This window comes from Ovis aries, chromosome 18, assembly GCF_016772045.2.
Source record: "Ovis aries strain OAR_USU_Benz2616 breed Rambouillet chromosome 18, ARS-UI_Ramb_v3.0, whole genome shotgun sequence".
NCBI lineage: Eukaryota > Metazoa > Chordata > Mammalia > Artiodactyla > Bovidae > Ovis > Ovis aries.
In genome coordinates this window covers 34,795,847-34,818,371 of record NC_056071.1, presented here as the reverse complement: position 1 = coordinate 34,818,371, position 22,525 = coordinate 34,795,847, and positions in this window count along the sequence as shown.

Here is a 22,525-nt window from a genome sequence, read left to right as displayed (position 1 = left end):
CAGCAATACATGAACCACGAACTTCCAGATGTTCAAGCTGGTTTTAGAAAAGGCAGAGGAACCAGAGATCAAATTGCCAACATCTGCTGGATCATGGAAAAAGCAAGAGAGTTCCAGAAAAAGATCTATTTCTGCTCTATTGACTATGCCAAAGCCTTTGACTATGTGGATCACAATAAACTGTGGAAAATTGTGAAAGAGATGGGTATACCAGACTACCTGACCTGCCTCTTGAGGAACCTATATGCAGGTCAGGAAGCAACAGTTAGAACTGGACATGGAACAACAGACTGGGTCCAAATAGGAAAAGGAGTACATCAAGGCTGTATACTGTCACCCTGCTTATTGAACTTCTGTGCAGAATACATCATGAGAAACGCTGGGCTGGAAGAAGCACAAGCTGGAATTAAGATTGCTGGGAGAAATATCAATAACCTCAGATATGCAGATGACCACCACCCTTATGGCAGAAAGTGAAGAGGAATTAAAAAGCCTCTTGTTGAAAGTGAAAAAGGAGAGCGAAAAAGTTGGCTTAAAGCCCAACATTCAGAAAACTAAGATCATGGCATCTGGTCCTATCACTTCATGGCAAATAGATGGGGAAACAATGGCTGACTTTATTTTTCTGGGCTCCAAAATCACTGCAGATGGTGATTGCAGCCATGAAATTAAAAGATGCTTAGTCCTTGGAAGGAAAGTTATGACCAACCTAGATAGTATATTGAAAAGCAGACACATTGCTTTGTCAATAAAGGTCCATCTAGTTAAGGCTATGGTTTTTCCAGGGGTCATGTGTGGATGTGAGTGTTTGACTGTGAAGAAAACGAGTGCCAAAGAGTTGATGCTTCTGAACTGTGGTGTTGGAGAAGACTCTTGCAAGTCCCTTGGACTGCAAGGAGATCCAACCAGTTCATTCTAAAGGAGATCAGTCCTGAGTGTTCATTGGAAGGATTGAACCCCAATACTTTGGCCACCTCATGTGAAGAGTTGACTCATTGGAAAAGACTCTAATGCTGGGAGGGATTGGGGTCAGGAGGAGAAGGGGACGACGGAGGATGAGATGGCTGGATGGTATCATTGACTCTATGGACATGAGTTTGAGTAAACTCCAGGAGTTGGTGATGGACAGAGAGGCCTGGAGTGCTGCGATTCATGGGGTCACAAAGAGTCAGACACAACTGAGTGACTGAACTGAACTGAATGGATCTAACATTCCAGATTCTTATGCAATATTATTCTTTACAGCATCGGACTTCACAATCAGACACATCCACAACTGAGCATCATCTCTGCTCTGGACAAGCCACTTCATTCTTTTCAGAGCTATTAGTAATTGCCCTATGTTCTTCCCCAGTAGCATATTGGAGGCCTTCCAATCTTGAGGGTTCCTTTTGTGGTATCATATCTTTTTGGTATTTCATACTGTTCATGGGGTTCTCAGGGCAAGAATACTGGAGTAGTTTGCCATTCTCCCCTCCAGTGGACCACGTTTTGTCAAAACACTTCACTATGACCTGTCCGTCTTGCGTGATTCTGTATAGCATGGCTCAGAGCTTCACTGGGTCATGCAATCCTCTTTGCCATAATAAGGCTGTGATCCATGAAACTGAAAGTGTCAGTCGCTCAGTTGTGTCCAACTCTTTGCAACCCCACGGTCTGTCCATGGAATTCTCCAGGCAAGAATAGTGGAGTGGGTTGCCATTTCCTTCTCCAGGGGATCTTCCTAAGCCAGGAATCAAACCCAGGTCTCCTGCATTGCAGGTAGATTCTTCACTGACTGAGCTATGAGGGAAGATCACAAATATTATAATTAATTGTTCAAGTTCCACAAAAAATGCCATTGGTATTTTTAGAAGGAGTGCACTGATCTGTAGGTCACGGTGGGTAGTATAGTCTTTTGATGATATTAAATCTTCCGATTCATGAGATGGTATATATTGCGATGTTTGTCTAGTCTTCAGTTTCTTCATCAGTGTCTTATAGGTTTCTGAGTTCAGGTCTTTCACCTCCTTAGATAGATTTACTCTCCTAGCTATTAAATATTTAATCTCTTTCATGAAATTGTAAACAATATTGTTTCCTTAATTTTTCTAACAGTTTGCTGTTGGTGCATAGAAATGCAATAATTTTTGTATATTAATTCTGTGTCCTTCAACTTTCCAAAATTCATTGATGAGCACTAGAAGATTTTTGATGCTGTCATTAGACTTTTCAATGTATAGTACCATGGCATCTGCAAACAGTAGCAGTTTTAATTTTTACTTTTGAATTAAGATTCCTTTTATTTCCTTGTATGATTGCTGTAGCTAGGACATCCAATACTCTGCTGAATAAAAGTGGCAAGAGTGGGCATCCTTGTCTTGTTCCTGAACTTAGAAGAAATGCTTTCAGTTTTCATCACTGAATATAATGATGTATGGCTAGCTATGGGTTTGCCATACATGGTCTTTATTATATTGAGGTATGTTTTTTCTATGACCACTTGCTGGAGAGTTTTTAAAATCATAAATGGATGCTGAATTTTTCCAAAAGCTTTTCTGCATCTCTTGAGATACAGTTTTTATTTTTGAATTTATTAATGTGGTTCATCACATTGATTTATCACAGGAGGAGATAAATATGGTTTATCACAGAAGGAGAAGGGGATAACAGAGGAAGAGATGGTTGGATGGCATCATGGATTCAATGAACATGAGTTTGAGCAAACTCCAGAAGATGTTAAAGGGCAGGGAAGCCTGGTGTGTTGCAGTCCATGGGGTCACAAAGGACATGAATGAGCAACTAAACAACATCATCACACTGATTGATTTGCAGATATTGAACAATCCTTACATACATAAAATAAATTCTACCTGACCATGATGTATGATCCTTTGGATATACACGTGGATTTGATTTGCTGATATTTTGTTAAGGATTCTTGAATCTATGTTCATCAGTGATATTGGCTTGTAATTATCTTTTTTGTAATATCTTTGATTGTGGTTTCAGGGTGATGGAGGCCTTTTAGACAATGAATTTGAAAGTATTCCTTCTTCTGTACTTTTCTGTAATAGTTTAAGAAGGAAAGGGCTGAACTCTTTTCTAAAATGCTTGGTAGAAGTCACCTGTGAGGCTATACGATCCTGGACTTTTGTTTGTTGGTAGCTTTTAAAGTATTGAATCAATGTCATCATCAAATCTGAATGAGAGCCTTGCTGAGTAGATTATTTACAGTTTCAGGTTTTCCCCTTTCATCACTTTAAACAATTGTGCCACACCTTTCTGGCCTTCATAGTTTCTTCTGAAAAGTAAGCCTAGTAAATAGCCTTGTGGGCATTCTCTTGTATGTAACATATTGCTTTTCCTGTGTTACTTCTTAATATTGTCTCTTTATCTTTAATTTTTGCCTTTTTAATGGTAATATGTCTTGGTGTGAAACTCTTTGGGCTTATCTTTTTTAAGAAACTCTGTGCTTCCTGGGCCTGTACTTATGTTCCTTTTCACTGGCTAGGGAATTTTTGTTGTTCAGTTGCTCTGTCATGTCCGACTCTTTGTGACCCCATGGACTGCAGCACACCAGGCTTCCTGTCCTTCACCATCTCCTGAAGCTTACTCAAGCTCATGTCCATTGAGTCAGCAATGCCATCCAACCATCTCATCCTTGGAATTTTTAGCCATTATTTATTTAGATAAATTCTTTACCCCTATCTCTATCGCTTCTCCTTTTGGGACTCTTATATTGCATATATTTCTATACTTGATATAATCCCAAAGGTCTCAAAGTGTACTTTTTTCTTTTTCTGTTCAGCATCACTGATTTCTTCTACTCTGTCTTCCAACTCACTGACCCATTCCTCTGTACATTTAGTCTACTGTTGATTCCTTCTAGTGTACTTTTCACTAAGTTGCTGTAAACTTCATCTCTGTTAGGTTGTTCTTTACATTTTCTAACTGTGTTAAACACATCTAACTTTCTTGCTCTATACATCCATTCTTCTCATGAGAACTTTGATTACCTTTATAATAACTATGCTGAACTCCTCCTTGGTACATTGCCCACCTCTGCTTCACTTAGTTCTTCTTCTGAGTTTTATCTTTTTCCTTTGTTTGCAATATGTTCCTCTGTCACCTCATTTTGCCTGAGTTTCTATTTTTATCTATCTGGTAGGTTGATTATGGTGGCTGCGACGACGTGCAGAGCATGGCCGAGAGGACCTACCCCAAGTCCGAGGTCAGGGGCAGAAGTCGGGAGGACGCACAATAAACTGTGGAAAATTCTTCAAGAGATGGGAATACCAGACCACCTGACCTGCCTCTTGAGGAACCTACATGCAGGTCGGGAAGCAACAGTTAGAACTGGACATGGAACAACAGACTGGGTCCAAATAGGAGAAGGAGTACGTCAAGGCTGTATACTGTCACCCTGCTTATTGAACTTCTGTGCAGAGTACATCATGAGAAACGCTGGGCTGGAAGAAGCACAAGCTGGAATCAAGATTGCCAGGAGAAATATCAATAACCTCAGATATGCAGATGACACCACCCTTATGGCAGAAAGTGAAGAGGAACTAAAAAGCCTCTTGTTGAAAGTGAAAGAGGATAGTGAAAAAGTTGGCTTAAAGCTCAACATTCAGAAAATGAAGATCATAGCATCTTATCCCATCACTTCATGGGAAATAGATGAGGAAACAGTGGAAACAGTGTCAGACTTTATATTTTTGGGCTCCAGAATCACTGCAGATGGTGACTGCAGCCATGGAATTAAAAGATGCTTACTCCTTGGAAGGAAAGTTATGACCAACCTAGATAGCATATTCAAAAGCAGAGACATTACTTTGCCAACAAAGGTCTGTCTCGTCAAGGCTATGGTTTTTCCAGTGATCATGTATGGATGTGAGAGCTGGACTGTGAAGAAAGCTGAGCACCGAAGAATTGATTCTTTTGAACTGTGGTGTTGGAGAAGACTCTTCAGAGTCCCTTGGACTGCTAGGAAATCCAACCAGTCCATTCTGAAGGAGATTAGTCCTGGGATTTCTTTGGAGGGAATGATGCTGAAGCTGAAATTCCAGTACTTTGGCCACCTCATGCGAAGAGTTGACTCACTGGAAAAGACTGTGATGCTGGGAGGGATTGGGGGCAGGAGGAGAAGGGGATGACAGAGGATGAGATGGCTGGATGGCATCACTGACTCGATGGATGGGAGTCTGAGTGAACTGCAGGAGTTGGTGATGGACAGGGAGGCCTGGCGTGCTGCAATTCATGGGGTCGCAAAGAGTCGGACACGACTAAGCAACTGAACTGACTGACTGAGGTTGATTATATTGCTCAACCTTGAAGAATTACCCTTTTCTAGGAGATGTCCGTTGTGTCCCAGCAGGGTACTCCCGTTTTGTTTCCATATTTATCTGCTCTAGGGGTTTTCTCTATGAGGGCTGCATGGATCTTTCTGCTGTGGGCACTCTGGTAGGCTTGCTGGTCCCCAGTTCTTTTGATTTCTAAATTCTGCCTTGTGTGTACGCTGACAGTTCACTGGTTGGCAGGACTGGGTCAAGAGGCAACTGACTGCAGAACCCAGGAAAGGCCATGTCCCGAGGCAGTTGCGGGCTCAGGGGATCTTAAGGCAGCCTATCACCTGGTGGGTGGGTCTGTGCAGCAAGTTAGTTCCTTGATCTGAGGCAATTCAAAACTAGCACCTATAGAATATTAGTCCAGGACTGCTCTGAGTCCTGGGGCCAATAAGCAAAAGGAAAATTCCAACATGGCACTTGCCAAGGCTAATATCCACATGGCAGAAGGATCTCCCAAAATAGCTGCTCCCAGTGTGAGCTGCAGTTGACTGCTGCCTCTCCAGGAGACTCTCTAGGATCAGGAGGTAGGTGGCTCTGACCTAGGCTCTTGCTGAATTACTGCTTCTTTCCTGACTTCTAGATCATGCAAGATTTTGTGTGTGCCATTTAAGAGTGAAGTCTCTATTTCCCCCATCCTTCTGGGACTCTTAAAATTAAGTCCCACTGGCTTCAAAGTCAAATGCTCTGGGGAATCATTTTCCTGGTACAGGATCTCTGGACTATGGGTTTAATGACCAACATTAAATCACAGGATGATTATCATCACTAAAACTGAAAATGATCTCTGAAATTGGAGCTAAATATTATTTAGCTAACAAAGCACATGGCAGCTATAAACTAAACAGTGATTCAAAATTTGACAAAAGAAACTGTTGCCATTAAACCTTAGATATGACATGTATAGAAATGAGATGGTACGGGGAGGGAGGTGGGAGGGGGGTTCAGGGTGGGTAACACGTGTACACCCATGGCGGATTCATGTTGACGGATGGCAAAACCAATACAATATTGTAAAGTAATTAGCTTCCAATTAAAATAAATAAATTTATATTTAAAAAATAAAGTTAATGTTAGATGCAAACTTGAAAAACAAATATGCTAAAATTGAAATTAATTATTTTCACATTTAATATCAAGTAACTATGTAGAAATGTAATTTTTCCACTATATATAAAATATACAAACATTTCTGTAAATATTAACAGATTAATAGCAGTTAAACAGCTCAAAGAATTTTGCTGATCTTCATACTTGTAATTTAATTTGACATCAAATGCTGTATACTAAAATGCATACTGTATAAAGATAAGCTGATATTAAAAAAAAAAAAGAAATGAGAATTGGACCATAAAGAAGGCTGAGCTCTGAAGAATTGGTGCTTTTGAACTGTGGTGCTGAAGAAAACTCTTGAGAGTCCCTTGGACTGCAATAAGATCCAACTAGTCAATCCTAAAGGGAATCAACCCTAAATATTCATTGGAAGGGCTGACACTGAAGCTCCAATACTTTGGTCACCTGTAACAAAGAGCCAACTCATTGCTGATGCTGAGAAAGACTGAAGGCAGGAGGAGAAGGGGAAGACAGACGATGAGATGGTTGGATAGCATCACCAATTCAATGGACAAGAGTATGAGCAAACTCTGGGAGATAGTGAAGAGCCTGGCACGTTGCAGTCCATGGGGTCACAAAGAGTCATACACAAGTGGGCAACTGAACAACAATGACCAATATCATACTGCTGTCTTCTCATCATAGCAATACTGATCACCTCTTAAGTCCCCCCTCTAGTTGGCACAATACTTTATTAAATAAACAACAAATGACACATTTACACACAAGTAAAAACACAAAAAGCCACCTTTTTAGGGTCTAATACAGTAATTCCAGGGGAAATATATACTGCTATATTGAAGTTTTTTCTTTCATATTGATAGAGATAACTTGGCATTTTAAATATGATTTATTATTACCAAAGTGATGTATTCCATAAAAATACAAAAGGGCATAGAAACAGTGTTGGATACTCTACTTGTCTTAAAACTGCTTCTATGGTATAAAGGAGTTACAAGCATGACCAGCATATGGAATCATTCAGGGTTTGTTTTGTTTTTTTTTTTTCTGATCAAGGTTTTCTTCTAAACAAAATAAAGACCATATGAAATGGGTGTTTGAGAATCATGGCAGTGTTCTTGGAAGGGAAAACTTGATGTCACCTCAGAAATGTTGGGCTGAAATGTTGGGCAATAACTGAAAAAGAAGATTAGAATCTCAGAGCCTATTCTCTCTTTTTTTTTTTTTTTCCTTCAGACTCAACTGTTTCTTGTTAACTACTGTTAGCTCACACAATTCACAGCACATATTTCAGTCAAACTGAAAGCCTGAAGATTCTTTAAAACACAGTAAACTTTTAAATTCATTAAAATGATATATTTCTCATTTATTCTTCCTCTGATCTCCTTGATATATAGTTTATTTTGTCCTCTGGTTGACTCTATAAATGACTAATAGTATTGTATTATATTCCTCTAATACCATTCGTATGTCATTGTTACTGTGGCTCTTTATAATATTAGCCAAAATATTCTTGAAAATGCACCAGTCTTTGAGTACAATATAAATTTACATTCTCATTTAATAACCCCCTCAAAGTGTCTCCAGCTATTTACAAGAGTCCCCTTACTTAACTTCAAGTATATTTCTGAAAATGTTTCATTGTACTCAGGGGTATTTCTTTTCTTCTAGTCTCCCCACCAGGTAACCCTACTGCCTCTATTGTTGCTGCTGACCCTCCTAAGCATATGGCTCCATTTTTCACAACACTTCTCAAAAAGAGACCACCACTATTACCATAGCCCTGGTATCAGGGTCAAAGTTAAAACCATCCTCTGAGTTACTCCATTTCAGGTCTAATATAAGTCTATTCCAATTCCCTATAACTGAGCAAAGGCAAAATTATACATTTAAGGTACATATATGTAACTAAATATTTATGTGAAATGGAAAGTAAGTACAACATACAGAATTACTCCTAAGGATTATTGGATGTCACTACTCTCAGAGTCAACAGGCCAAGAGCCTTCTTCAGTAGTCTTCACCAGGACTTCTCCCCATCCATCTCCAATTCTGTTACAATGAATTAAGAACCAGCTTATTCCCAATACGGGGACTACTTTGCGCAAGTCTACCGTTCCAAGTCTATAATGAAATAATCACAAAGATAAAACAAGAAGACTTTGTTTTCCTTCAGCGGCATCTCAGTTGTCCCAGATCTCATCCCAGCTTCAAGACCTTCTCTTAGATGACAGAGAGAATGTATATTTTCTTTTCAATGATAGCCCATCTACCTCTTACATCAGTATACTCTTATTTGGTTTTAGGAATATACTCGCAATGGAATACAGAACCTAACACCAGCAAATTGTGCATTTTTCAGTTTTTAAAATATTACTAACAATGGAGCATCATTTCAAGGCATTTTCTATGGTGGAAACTGGGTAAGCTGAACAGAAAACTATCAGTACAGTCTCAATTTATACCAAGAAAAGCTATACGTAATTTCTTAGTCCATAATATCTTTATTCAGGTAACTTTAACCTCCCCTAAGACTATAGCTTTTCTCATGCATAACTAAAAGGCTTATGTTGATAATTTTGCTTATGTCTTTGAAATAGCTCTTATATCTGCCATATCCATGGAGGGAAGCTAGAGTTGAAGAATGATCAGTTTCAGCTGCATCAACTCATGCAACAGGTGCCAGTCACAGGATGCAGCTTCTAAAGTTAACATCATTAAGGTAGTCTTCAAAACCAACCACAAACTCCTTATCATGTGATTCATCAATATCATGCAATTTCTTTACATGCTAGCTAAAGCAATCTTCATGATGTTAATTGCCACATCAGTCCTTCTAGTTGGAATCCTACTCAATCTTATCCACAAGTCTATATTATTCATTTCTCTAAAATTCAAGACCAGCCAATGTTTGTTGGTTACCTTTTCAACACATATTTCTCCTTTCCCCTTCCTAACAGGTTCTTGTTTACATTTGAGACGCAGGTGCTTCTGAAGAATTTAATTTCTCTCCCAATGCAGTAACAGAGTATATGCATTCTATTTCCCAACCCTAGTCAGAATTATTGGTTTAGAGACTCAGGGTGCCTCAAAAATTCCAAACCTCATCCAAGGACAATGTACTATCAAGAGGGAGATGAGTGTACAGAGTCCAGAACTCTGAAATCAGTGTTTCAGGCACCAAAACAGGGGTTCCTAAAGATAATGCCAACATGCTGAGGAGGGCAGAGTGAAAAGATTGCAGAGAAACAGAACCAGACCCTGAAAATCTTATGCATCTCAAGATCAATCTATTCTGAAAGTCAGATCTACCTTTCAATTCTTCTGTTACAGGAGCCAATAAATTCCCTTTGTTTTAAAAGCCACTTGGACTTGAATTTTCTGTTACTTGCAATGGAAAGCGTTATATACTACACATAGGATAGGGCTTCCCTGGCAGCTCAGATGGTAAAGGATCTGCCTGCAATGCAGGAGACCCAGATTCAATCCCTGGGTTGGGAAGATTCCCTGGAGAAGAGAATGGCCACCCACTCAAGTATTCTTGCCTGGAGAATTCCATGGAGAGAGGAATCTGGTGGGCTACAGAGCATGCATTGCAAACAGACACGACTGAGCGACTATCACTTTCACTTTCACTTTCATACATAGTCCAAAATTCATCTTTTTCAAGAAGCCTTACATTCTTTATCCCACCTGACTGTTTCACTTCTACTTATCTTTTCCTCAGCTGTTAAGCAACAGAGTACTAGGGTAATCTGCAGTAATCCACGCTAATAGCAATTTGAATTACAAAAACTCAGTTTCGGTACTTAAAATGTTGCTAATTAGATTACAAGTTTCTAAAAGCATAAAGATCTTCTGTTGGATTTATTTTTCTTTCAAGAGCCACATACTATTTTTCTTTTTGAACCACAAAGTCAGGTAATGCTGAATGCCAATAAATATGGTGAACAGTGAAAACAGTAGGATTTTTTTAATAGAAAATGACTTAGTAATATACATCTCATGATTAATAGACTATCTGACACACATAAAATTACATTTGAGAGATACTGAACTTGCCTGGTCACTTAGTCATTTCCTTCTTTAATTGATGTTAAAAGTGTAAATATTTAGTGTTTAATAGAGCTTCTTTCGGCACTAAGCTTAGCCGGCTGTGACCAGCTGGTGCAATAAGCGCACGGCTGAGAGGAGCTACCCCACGCCCGAGGTCAGGGGTGGCGGCTGGGAGGATCAACCCCACATCCAAGGAGCGGTGGCTGCCTGGGCACAGGAGGGCCTAGAGGAGCCATCCCATATCCCTTCCTGAAGATCAGGAAGGGCAGCAGTGAGGAGACATCCCTCATCCAACGTAAGGAGCAGCAGCTGTGCTTTGCTGGAGCAGCCGTGAAGAGATACCCCAAGGTAAGAGAAACCCAAGTAAGATGGTAGGTGTTGCAAGAGGGCATCAGAGGGCAGACACACTGAAACCATACTCACAGAAAACTAGTCAATCTAATCACACTAGGACCACAGCCTTGTCTAACTCAACGAAACTAAGCCATGCCCTTGGAGTAACCCAAGACAGACGGGTCATGGTGGAGAGGCCTGACAGAATGCGGTCCACTGGAGAAGGGAATGGCAAACCACATCAGTATTCTTGCCTTGAGAACCCCATGAACAGTATGAAAAGACAAAATGATAGGATACTAAAAGAGGAACTCCCCAGGTCAGCAGGTGCCCAATTTGCTACTGGAGATCAGTAGAGAAATAACTCCAGAAAGAATGAAGGGATGGAGCCAAAGCAAAAACAATACCCAGCTGTGGATGTGACTGGTGATAGAAGCAACATCCAATGTTGTAAAGAGCAATATTGCATAGGAACCTGGAATGTCAGGTCCATGAATCAAGGTAAATTGGAAGTGGTCAAACAAGAGATGGCAAGAGTGAATGTCGACATTCTAGGAATCAGCAAACTAAAATGGACTGGAATGGGTGAATTTAACTCAGATGACCATTATATCTACTACTGCGGGCAGGAATCCCTCAGAAGAAATGGAGTAGCCATTGTGGTCAACAAAAGAGTCCGAAATGCAGTGCTTGGATGCAATCTCAAAAATGACAGAATGATCTCTGTTCATCTCCAAGGCAAACCATTCAATATCACAGTAACCCAAGTCTATGCCCCAACCAGTAACACTGAAGAAGCTGAAGTTGAACGGTTCTGTGAAGACCTATAGACTTTTTAGAACTAACACACAAAAAACGATGTCTTTTTCATTATAGGGGACTGGAATGCAAAAGTAGGAAGTCAAGAAACACCTGGAGTAACAGGCAAATTTGGCCTTCGAATGTGGAATGAACCAGGGCAAAGGCTAATAGAGTTTTGCCAAGAAAATGCACTGGTCATAGAAAACACCCTCTTCCAACAACACATGAGAAGACTCTACACATGGACATCACCAGATGGTCAACATCAAAATAAGATTGATTATATTCTTTGCAGCCAAAGATGGAGAAGTTCTATACAGTCAACAAAAACAAGACCAGGAGCTGACTGTGGCTCAGATCATGAACTCCTTATTACCAAATTCAGAGTCAAATTGAAGAAAGTAGGGAAAACCACTAGACCATTCAGGTATGACCTAAATCAAACCCCTTATGATTATACAGTGGATGTGAAAAATAGATTTAAGGGCCTAGATATGATAGAGTGCCTGATGAACTATGGAATGAGGTTCGTGACATTGTACAGGAGACAGGGATCAAGACCATTCCCATGGAAAAGAAATGCAAAAAAGCAAAATGGCTGTCTGGGGAGGCCTTACAAATAGCTGTGAAAAGAAGAGAAGTGAAAAGCCAAGCAGAAAAGGAAAGATATAAGCATCTGAATGCAGAGTTCCAAAGAATAGCAAGGAGACATAAGAAAGCCTTCTTCAGCAATCAATGCAAAGAAATAGAGGAAAACAACAGAATGGGAAAGACTAGCGATCTCTTCAAGAAAATTAGAGATACCAAGGGAACATTTCATGCAAAGATGGGCTCAATAAAGGACAAAAATGGTATGGACCTAACAGAAGCAGATATTAAGAGGAGGTGGCAACAATACACAGAAGAATTGTACAAAAAGATCTTCATGACCCGGATAATCACGATGGTGTGATCACTCATCTAGAGCCAGACATCTTGGAATGTGAAGTCAAGTGGGCTTTAGAAGCATCAATATGAACAAAGCTAGTGGAGGTGATGCAATTACAATTGAGCTACTTCAAAGCCTAAAACATGATGCTGTTAAAGTGCTGCACTCATTATGCCAACAAATTTGGAAAACTCAGCAGTGGCCACAGGACTGGAAAAGGTCAGTTTTCATTCCAATCCCAAAGAAAGGCAATGCCAAAGAATGCTCAAACTACTGCACAATTACACTCATCTCACATGCTAGTAAAGTAAAGCTCAAAATTCTCCAAGTCAGGCTTCAGCAATATGTGAACTGTGAAATTCCAGATGTTCAAGCTGGTTTTAGAAAAGGCAGAGGAACCAGAGATCAAATTGCCAATATCTGCTGGATCATCAAAAAAGCAAGAGCGTTCCAGAAAACATCTATTTCTGCTTTATTGACTATGCCAAAGCCTTTGACTGTGTGGATCACAATAAACTGTGGAAAATTCTGAAAGAGATGGGAATACCAGACCACTTGACCTGCCTCTTGAAAACTATATGCAGGTCAGGAAGCAACAGTTAGAACTGGACGTGGAACAACAGACTGGGTCCAAATAGGAAAAGGAGTATGTCAAGGCTGTATATTGTCACCCTGCTTATTTAACTTATTTGCAGAGTACATCATGAGAAATGCTGAACTGGAAGAAGCACAAGCTGGAATCAAGATAGCCAGGAGAAATATCAATAACCTCAGATATGCCGATGACACCACCCTTATGGCAGAAAGTGAAGAAGAATTAAAAAGCCTCTTGATGAAAGTGAAAGTGGAGAGTGAAAAAGTTGGTTTAAACCTCAACATTCAGAAAACGAAGATCATGGCATCTTGTCCCATCACTTCATGGCAAATAGATGGGGAAACAGATGAAAGTGTCAGACTTTATTTTCTGGGGCTCCAAAATCACTGCAGATGGTGACTTCAGCCATGAAATTAAAAGACGCTTACTCCTTGGAAGAAAAGTTATGACCAACCTAGATAGCATATTCAAAAGCAGAGACATTACTTTGCCAACAAAGGTCCGTCTAGTCAAGGCTATGGTTTTTCCACTGGTCATGTATGGATGTGAGAGTTGGACTGTGAAGAAAGCTGGGCGTCAAAGAATTGATTCTTTTGAACTGTGGTGTTGGGGAAGACTCTTGAGAGTCCCTTGGACTGAAAGGAGATCCAACCAGTCCATTCTGAAGGAGATCAGCCCTGGGATTTCTTTGGAAGGAATGATGCTAAAGCTGAAACTCCAGTACTTTGGCCACCTCATGCGAAGAGTTGACTCACTGGAAAAGACTCTGATGCTGGGAGGGATTGGGGGGCAGGAGAAGGGGACGACAGAGGATGAGATGGCTGGATGGCATCACTGGCTCTATGGACGTGAGTCTGAGTGAACTCCGGGAGTTGGTGATGGACAGGGAGGCCTGGCGTGCTGCGATTCATGGGGTCACAAAGAGTCGGACATGACTGAGCGACTGAACTGTACTGAACTGAAGAGCTTCTTTCAACTCTATATTCATCTATGTCATAATTTTGCCTCAGTATTTTAAGGACAACTTGCTTAAGTACTGAAGAATAAAATGGCAGGTGCAGACCCTAGCTAAGTACAAAAAGACCAACTTGTCATTTTGCTACCTAACTTCACAAATAACCTGGAAGGGCAATTGCAGAAACACAAACTACTCATAAGAAATTTTACATACAAATGTCTAAAACTGTATACCAATTGTCTTAGGGAAAAAAAAAAAAAAAAGGACCAGTTAAATTAGGTCAATATTTCAACAATTTTATTCCCTACATGAATAAAACACAAGTGATTCAGAATGCTAATCCATAGACCTAAAGCCAGTGGGAACACATAGTGTTCTTCTAATACCCTTTAATATTCCTTTGAATTGTTGCAGTCATTGAAATGCTAAAGTGAGTTTGAATACAGTAGTATTTGTTTCCCAGATCAGAAATCAAATATACTGAAGTTTTGAAAAGCTAAAAATCATTTGCTCTGCAAGCAACCAAATCTCTTTTAAAAACAAGGTTTTGCTTACCAAAGATCTGAGCAACTGCAGTTAGCCTTTCAACACCGCTGTTTCTCACATATAACTTCATGACAGATTATACTCCATCTTTATGTATCACTGGCTTCTTTTGTTTCAGTCTGCTGTGCTAATTTCTAACATTAAAAGCATGAACACCTAAGTAAAATGCTTTTGGAGTCTGCTGAGAGTTTATAAGGAATGGCACACTGGTCTAGGGTTTAATTTTAATTGTCGCAAGTTGTTAATTCCATTGATAATAAAACTATCCATGAATATACACAGGGGTGGTGGTCAAGACGGTAGAGCAAGAAGAGACCTTAAGTTCACCTCCTCCCAAAGCCACACTGAAATCACAACTATTTACAGATTAACTATGAGAACAACTTGAATACTAGCACAAATGATTACCCACAACTCAAGATATAAAGACATCAATGAGAGTGGTAGGAGAGTTGGAGATGTCGTGCAGTCAAGAATGATATTCTCCCAATTAGGCAATCCACAAAAGGAAGGTTAACCACAATGTCCAAAGATCTCCCCAGAGAGGCAGGGGTCTGAGCCTCATGTCAACTCTCCAGCTTGGGGATCCTGCTCTGGGAAAATGTGCCCTGAGAACATCTTATCTTGAAAACCAACAAGGCTTGCATACATGAAAGCCAGAGGGCTGTAGGGAACAGAGACACCACTTTAAAAGGGTGCACACAAAATTTTGCATACTGAGTCTCAGCACAGAGGCAGTAATTTAGAAGGTCCCTAGGTTAGACATTTTGCTGACCTTGAAGAGCTTCCTAGAGAGGCATAAGGTAATTGAGAATCCCCCTAAAGATACTGATGCTGGCAATTGCCACTTTAGGAAGCTCATTCTACCATAAGGACACTAGTATGGCAAAACATCTTTCTGTAGTCCCCTCTCTAGTCAATAAATGCCAGTGGCTTACCTATCTCACTAGTGAGCTGACACCAGTGCCAGGATGTCCTGATTCCCACAGGCAACCACCCCAGGACTCAACCCTAAACACCAGTGGACTGGCACCAGTCCTGGGACACCCTGGTATGTGTAGCAGCCACCATGCAAGGCAGCATCTACAGCCAAACAGACCAGAGACCAGTGCCACCTACCAGTACATCAATACTAGTTGGCCCCACCACAATTGAAGGGTCCACACAGTCAACATCAGAGACATCCCCAGGGCATGTATCTTTAGTGATCAGACAGGAGTGTGCTGGTGGACCTCAAAGGACATCTCCTACATAAGGACATGTTCTGCTTAAGCAACCTAGCCAACATACAGAAACAAACACAGAGAACTCATCAAAATGAGAAGACAGAGGAATATGTTACAAATGAAGGAACAAGACAACATCTCAGAAAAAGAACTAAATCAAAGAGGAGATATGCAATTTACCTGACAATGAGCTCAATGGTAATGGTCATGAAGATGCTCAACAAACTCAGGAGAAGAGTGAATGAACACAGTGAGAAGTTAAACAGAATCAGTAAATATGAAGAAGAACCAAGCAGAGCTGAAGAAAACAATAACTTGTATTAAAAATACACTGGAAAGAATCACCAGTAAACTAAGTGATACAGCGGAATGGATCAACAAGCTGAAAGACAGGCTAATGGAAATCACACAAGATGAACAGAAAAAAATCTTTAAACAAAGATAGATTAAGACATCTCTAGGTCAACACCAAGTGTACCAATATTTGTCTTTAAGGGCTGCAAGAGGAGAGGAGAGAGAGAAGGGATAGAGAATTATTTAAAGAAATTAATAGCTGAAAAATTCCCTAACCTGAGAAAGAGAACAGATACACAGGTCCCGGAAGCACAGAGACTCTCAAACTAGATGAACCCAAAGAGGTCCACACTAAGACACATTATACTTAAAATAGCAAAAATTAAAGAGAAGGAAAGACTCTTAAAAGCAGCAAGATATAAGCAACTAATTATGTGCAAGAGAACTCCCATAAGACCACCAGTTGACTTTTCAGCAGAAATTTTGCAGGCCAGAAGGGAGTTGCATGATATATTGTAAGAGATAAAAGAAAAAAACCTGCAGCCAAGAACTCCACCCACCAAGGCTATCATTCTGATCTGAAGGAGAGATGAAGAGTTTTACACACAAACAAAAGCTAAGAGTTCAGCACAACTAAACTGACTTTACAAGAAACGTTAAAAGGACTCCTGTAAGTTAAAAAAGAAAAGACCACAGCCCCAAATATAAAAAATATGAAAGAAAAGTCTAATTGGTAAGACAAACACGCAATAAAGGTGGTAGATCAACCATGCAACATTCATAGAAGGTTAAAAGACAAAAGTAGTCAATCATCTATATCCACAATAAGCAGGTAAAGGATACACAAACTAAGAAGATGTAAAGAATCGCGTCAAGAATGCTAAATGTGATGGGAGAGGTAAAGTGAAAATGTGGGGTCGTTAGAATGCATTCAAACTTGAGAGACTAACAACTAGAATAATTTGTGTGCATGTGTATACACCCAGGAAGAGAGGATGGGGAGAGAGTTATACATGAATCTCAATGATAACCAAAAACCTATAATAGATAAACATACACACATACACACACACACACACACAGAAAGGAATCCAAACATAACACTAAATATAGTCATCAGATCACAGAAGGGAAGACAGCAAAAGAAGAAGGAACAAAAGAGACCTACAAAAATAACCCCAAAACAATGAGCAAAATGTCAATAAGTACATATCTAGCAATAATCACTTTAAGTGTAAATGGACTAAATGCTCCAATCAAAAGATACAGACTGACTGACTGCTGCTGCTGCTGCTGCTAAGTCACTTCAGTCATGTCCGACTCTGTGTGACCCCATAGACAGCAGCCCACCAGGCTCCCCCGTCCCTAGAATTCTCCAAGCAAGAACACTGGAGTGGGTTGCCATTTCCTTCTCCAATGCATGAAAGAGAAAAGTGAAAGTGAAGTCATTCAGTCATGTCCGACTCTTGGTGACCTCATGGACTGCAGCCTACCAGGCTCCTCCGTCCATGGGATTTTCCAGGCAAGAGTTCTGGAGTGGGTTGCCATTGCCTTCTCCAACAGACTGACTAAATGGATACAAAAACAAAGACCCCTATACATGATGCTTACAAGAGAATCACTTCATATCTAAAGACACTAACTGAAAACGAAGGCATGGAAAAAGGTATTATATTCTAATGGAAACAAAAATAATATAATAAATAAGGAGATAAATTTTCTTATTTCCATTCTCAGGCCTAAAATCTTTGATTTTTCATTTAGCTTTACTACCAGATGTGTGACTTAGAATTTTAACCAGTACCTTTACATACCATGAATTATAATGATTATCTCATAATCTAAATATTTTGAAAAATGAATTACTGGGACATATTATTCAATTATGTGGAAAAACAAAAAGGAGTTGGAAGAAAATAAAATATTAGAAAATAATAAAGTATATATTCTATCCTACTTTAATTAACAATGTAAGTTTAGAATTTTTTAGATTACATTATTAATCTCAATTTTGTACTGAATTTGCATTCTTTGAATTTTTCACTTCTTTCCCTCCTTCTTTCTCTCTGCATCTTCCTATGTTCCTTCTTTTTCTCCCTCCTACTCTTCTTTCTCTTCCTGACACATATTTTACTTCACTACATTTACCTTACCTTCTTTACCCATTCTCTTACATGCAATCTGAGACCACCCACACAGACAACTGGGCTGCTTGAAACCTTTTTATAAAACAAACCTATACTCAGAGGTACTCTATTTCTGTTTCAACCCTTTAACTATTAGCCACAAACGATACTAGAGGACCTAAGGCAGAGCAGCTATATAAATGGTGGTAGTGGAGAAGGCAACGGCACCCCACTCCAGTACTCTTGCCTGGAAAATCCCATGGACGGGGGAGCCTGGTAGGCTGCGGTCCATGGGGTCGGGAATAGTCGGACACGACTAAGCGACTTCACTTTCATTTTTCTCTTTCATGCATTGGAGAAGGAAATGGCAACCCACTCCAGTGTTCTTGCCTGGAGAATCCCAGGGACGGGGAAGCCTGGTGGGCTGCTGTCTATGGGGTTGCACAGAGTCGGACACGACTGAAGCGACTTAGCAGCAGCAGCAGCAGTGGAATAGAAAGATGTTTCATTCACCTGTCATCTCAGGAGAAAGCATTACATCACGGTGTAAAAAGTATCATGGCAGTAGTCTCAGACTTGAATGGTGTCCCAGACTTTACCAAAAAAAGCTCCTCTAGGGCAGGGGCCAACAATTCCTTATTCTCACCACTTAAGCTATGACACCTATTCCAGTTCTAGCACAATTATAAAGTTTAGTCGAAAATAAAACAGTGGCCAAGAAAACTGCTAACATTCCACATTATTTAATATTTGTTTTCTTTAAATAAATCAAGGTAGATATGAAATACATTGTTACACTTAAGGTTATTTGGTAAGTGCCATGCAATGATTACATTCTTCCTCTGCTTTTCAAATTCTTTAGCACTTTTATTCCCATGGAATGGAACGAACTCCATTTGATGAGAATGCATTATTTATATGCTAAGACTGTTTCTGTTCTTGTTAACCAATGAAAGCTGAACAAGTACTATACTTATTCTGATGCCAAATCAATATTTTAATGTACTACAAAATTTAAGAAACAAAGAAACTAAATTTTTATTCATTAAAAATGTCATTTAGCCACAAAGCTATTTTGCAAAAAGATAAATTGTATGTTTATAGCAGATAAAACAATGTTTAAAACAATGTACATATGATTACTGTCCTCACCTATCTGGTCTGATTGCTTCATGGGAAATAGATGGGGAAAACAGTGGTACAGGCTTTATTTTTTGGGCTCCAAAATCACTGCAGATGGTGATTGCAGCCATGAAATTAAAAAACGTGTACTCCTTGGAAGAAAACTCATGACCAACCTAGATAGCATATTCAAAAGCAGAGACATTACTTTGCCAACAAAGGTCTGTCTAGTCAAGACTATGGTTTTTCCAGTGGTCACGTATGGATGTGAGAGTTGGGCTATGAAAAAAGCTGAGCGCTGAAGAATTGATGCTTTTGAACTGTGGTGTTGGAGAAGACGCTTGAGAGTCCCTTGGACTGCAAGCAGTACATTCTAAAGGAGATCAGTCCTGGGTGTTCTTTGGAAGGAATGATGCTAAAGCTGAAACTCCAGTACTCTGGCCACCTCATGCGAAGAGCTGACTCATTGAAAAAGACTCTGATGCTGGGAGGGGTTGGGAGCAGGAGGAAAATGGGATGACAGAGGATGAGATGGCTGGATGGCATCACCAACTTGATGGACGTGAGTTTGAGTGAACTCCGGGAGTTAGTAATGGACAGGGAGGCCTGGCGTGCTACGATTCATGGGGTCGCAAAGAGTCAGACATGACTGAGTGACTGAACTAAACTGAACAGAAGCAGAAGATATTAAGAAGAGGTGGCAAGAATACACAGAAGAACTGTACAAAAAGATCTTCATGACCCAGATCACCATGATGATGTGATCAGTCACCTAAAGCCAGACATCCTGGAATGTGAAGTCAAGTGGGCCTTAAAGCATCACTATGAACAAAGCTAGTGGAGGTGATGGAATTCCAGTGGAGCTATTTCAAATCCTGAAAGATTATACTGCAAAAGTGCTGCATTCAGTGTGCCAGCAAATTTGGAACACTCAGCAGTGGCCACAGGACTGGAAAAGCTCAGTTTTCATTCCAATCCCAAAGAAAGGCAATGCCAAAGAATGCTCAAACTACCGCACAATTGCACTCATCTCACATTCTAGTAAAGTAATGCTCAAAATTCTCCAAACCAGGCTTCAGCAATATGTGAACTGTGAACTTCCTGATGTTCAAGCTGGTTTTAGAAAAGGCAGAGGAACCAGGGATCAAATTGCCAACATCCGCTGGATCATGGAAAAAGCAAGAGAGTTCCAGAAAAACATCTATTTATGGTTTATTGACTATGCCAAAGCCTTTGACTGTGTGAATCACAATAAACTGTGGAAAATTCTGAAAGAGATAGGAATACCAGACCACCCGACCTGCCTCTTGAGAAACCTATATGCAGATCAGGAAGCAACAGTTAGAACTGGACATGGAACAACAGACTGGGTCCAAATAGGAAAAGGAGTACGTCAAGGCTGTATATTGTCACCCTACTTATTTAACTTCTATGCAGAGAACATAATGAGAAATGCTGGGCTGGATGAAGCACAAGCTGGAATCAAGATTTCTGGGAGAAATATCAATAACCTCAGATATGCAGATGACACCACCCTTATGGCAGAAAGTGAAGAAGAACTAAAGAGCCTCTTGATGAAAGTGAAAGAGGAGAGTGAAAAAGTTGGCTTAAAGCTCAACATTCAGAAAACTAAAATTATGGAATCCAGTCCCATTCTTTCATGGCAAATAGATGGGGAAACAGTGGACACAGTAGCTGACTTTATTTTTCTGGGCTCCAAAATCACTGCAGATGGTGATTGAAGCCATGAAATTACTCCTTGGAAGGAAAGTCATGATCAATCTAGATAGCATATTAAAAAGCAGAGACATTACTTTGCTAACAAAGGTCCGTCTAGTCAAGGCTATGGTTTTTCCAGTAGTCATGTATGGATGTGAGAGTTAGACTGTAAAGAAGGCTGAGCACTGAAGAATTGATGCTTTTGAACTGTGGTATTGGAGAAGACTCTTGAGAGTCCCTTGGACTGCAAGGAGATCCAACCAGTCCATCCTAAAGGAGATCAGTCCTGGGTGTTCATTGGAGGGACTGATGTTGAAGCTGGAACTCTTAAGTGACTCATTAGAAAAGATTCTGATGCTGGGAAAGATTGAGGGCAGGAGGAGAATGGGACGACAGAGAATGCGATGGTTGGATGGCATCACCAACTTGATGGACATGGGTTTGGGTGAACTCCAAGAATCAGTGATGGACCGGAGGACTGGTGTGCTGTGGTTCATGAGGTTGCAAAGAGTCAGACACAACTGAGCGACTGAACTGAACTGACTGAAATAGTAAGAGATATTATCTTAGTGGCAGCCCAACTGTTTTCATTAGCAGAATAATATTAAACAGTTATCACTTTAGACGATCATCCAACATCTATGAAATCATAAACATGCATGCAAATCCAGGAAGTGAATCATAATCCAGAATGCAATTACATTTACTTATAGATTATTATTAAGATAAACCATAATGGAAAAACTATTTAAAAGAATGCATGTATGTGTATAACTGAGTTACTGTGTAGTACAGAAGAAATTAACACAACACTGTAAGCCAACTAGATTCAATTAAAAATAAATTTAAAAAGAAAGAGAAAGCACTAAAAAAGTCAATAAAACACAAAATTTTAAATTTCTCTAGAATACATATGGACCATGAAATTGCATCTTTAGACCAGCTTGAGAAACAGTGCACTGAACCACACTGAGAATTAAAGGAGTGAGGGGCAAAAATAATTCTGATGTGAGAAAGAACTAGCTTAGGCAGGTTATAGCTGAGATGTCAATGAACCAGACATCTGTTAGAAGTCTCATTTTGCTGAAAATTTCTTCTCTCAGCTATCTGATGAAGCAATAAGGGACTATTTCTCTGGACTTAATTTTGACCAAAAAGAAAGAACTACTTCATGAAATTCAACTGACAGGAACCTTGGGAGAAAGTCAACTTGTCATCTTAGTACTTCAAAGAGCCAAGAAAGAAAACACTGAGCACAGTCTGACAGGTTCCCTGGACTTTAAAAAAGCATATTTCAAAAATTTTAGAGGGGAAATCTGAATGAATCCATGACCACATTCTTTTAAAAGCATCGGAGCCCTTGAAAAACAAATTCTGATAAGAATATTATAAAATGGCTACAACATAGTAGCCACAAAAA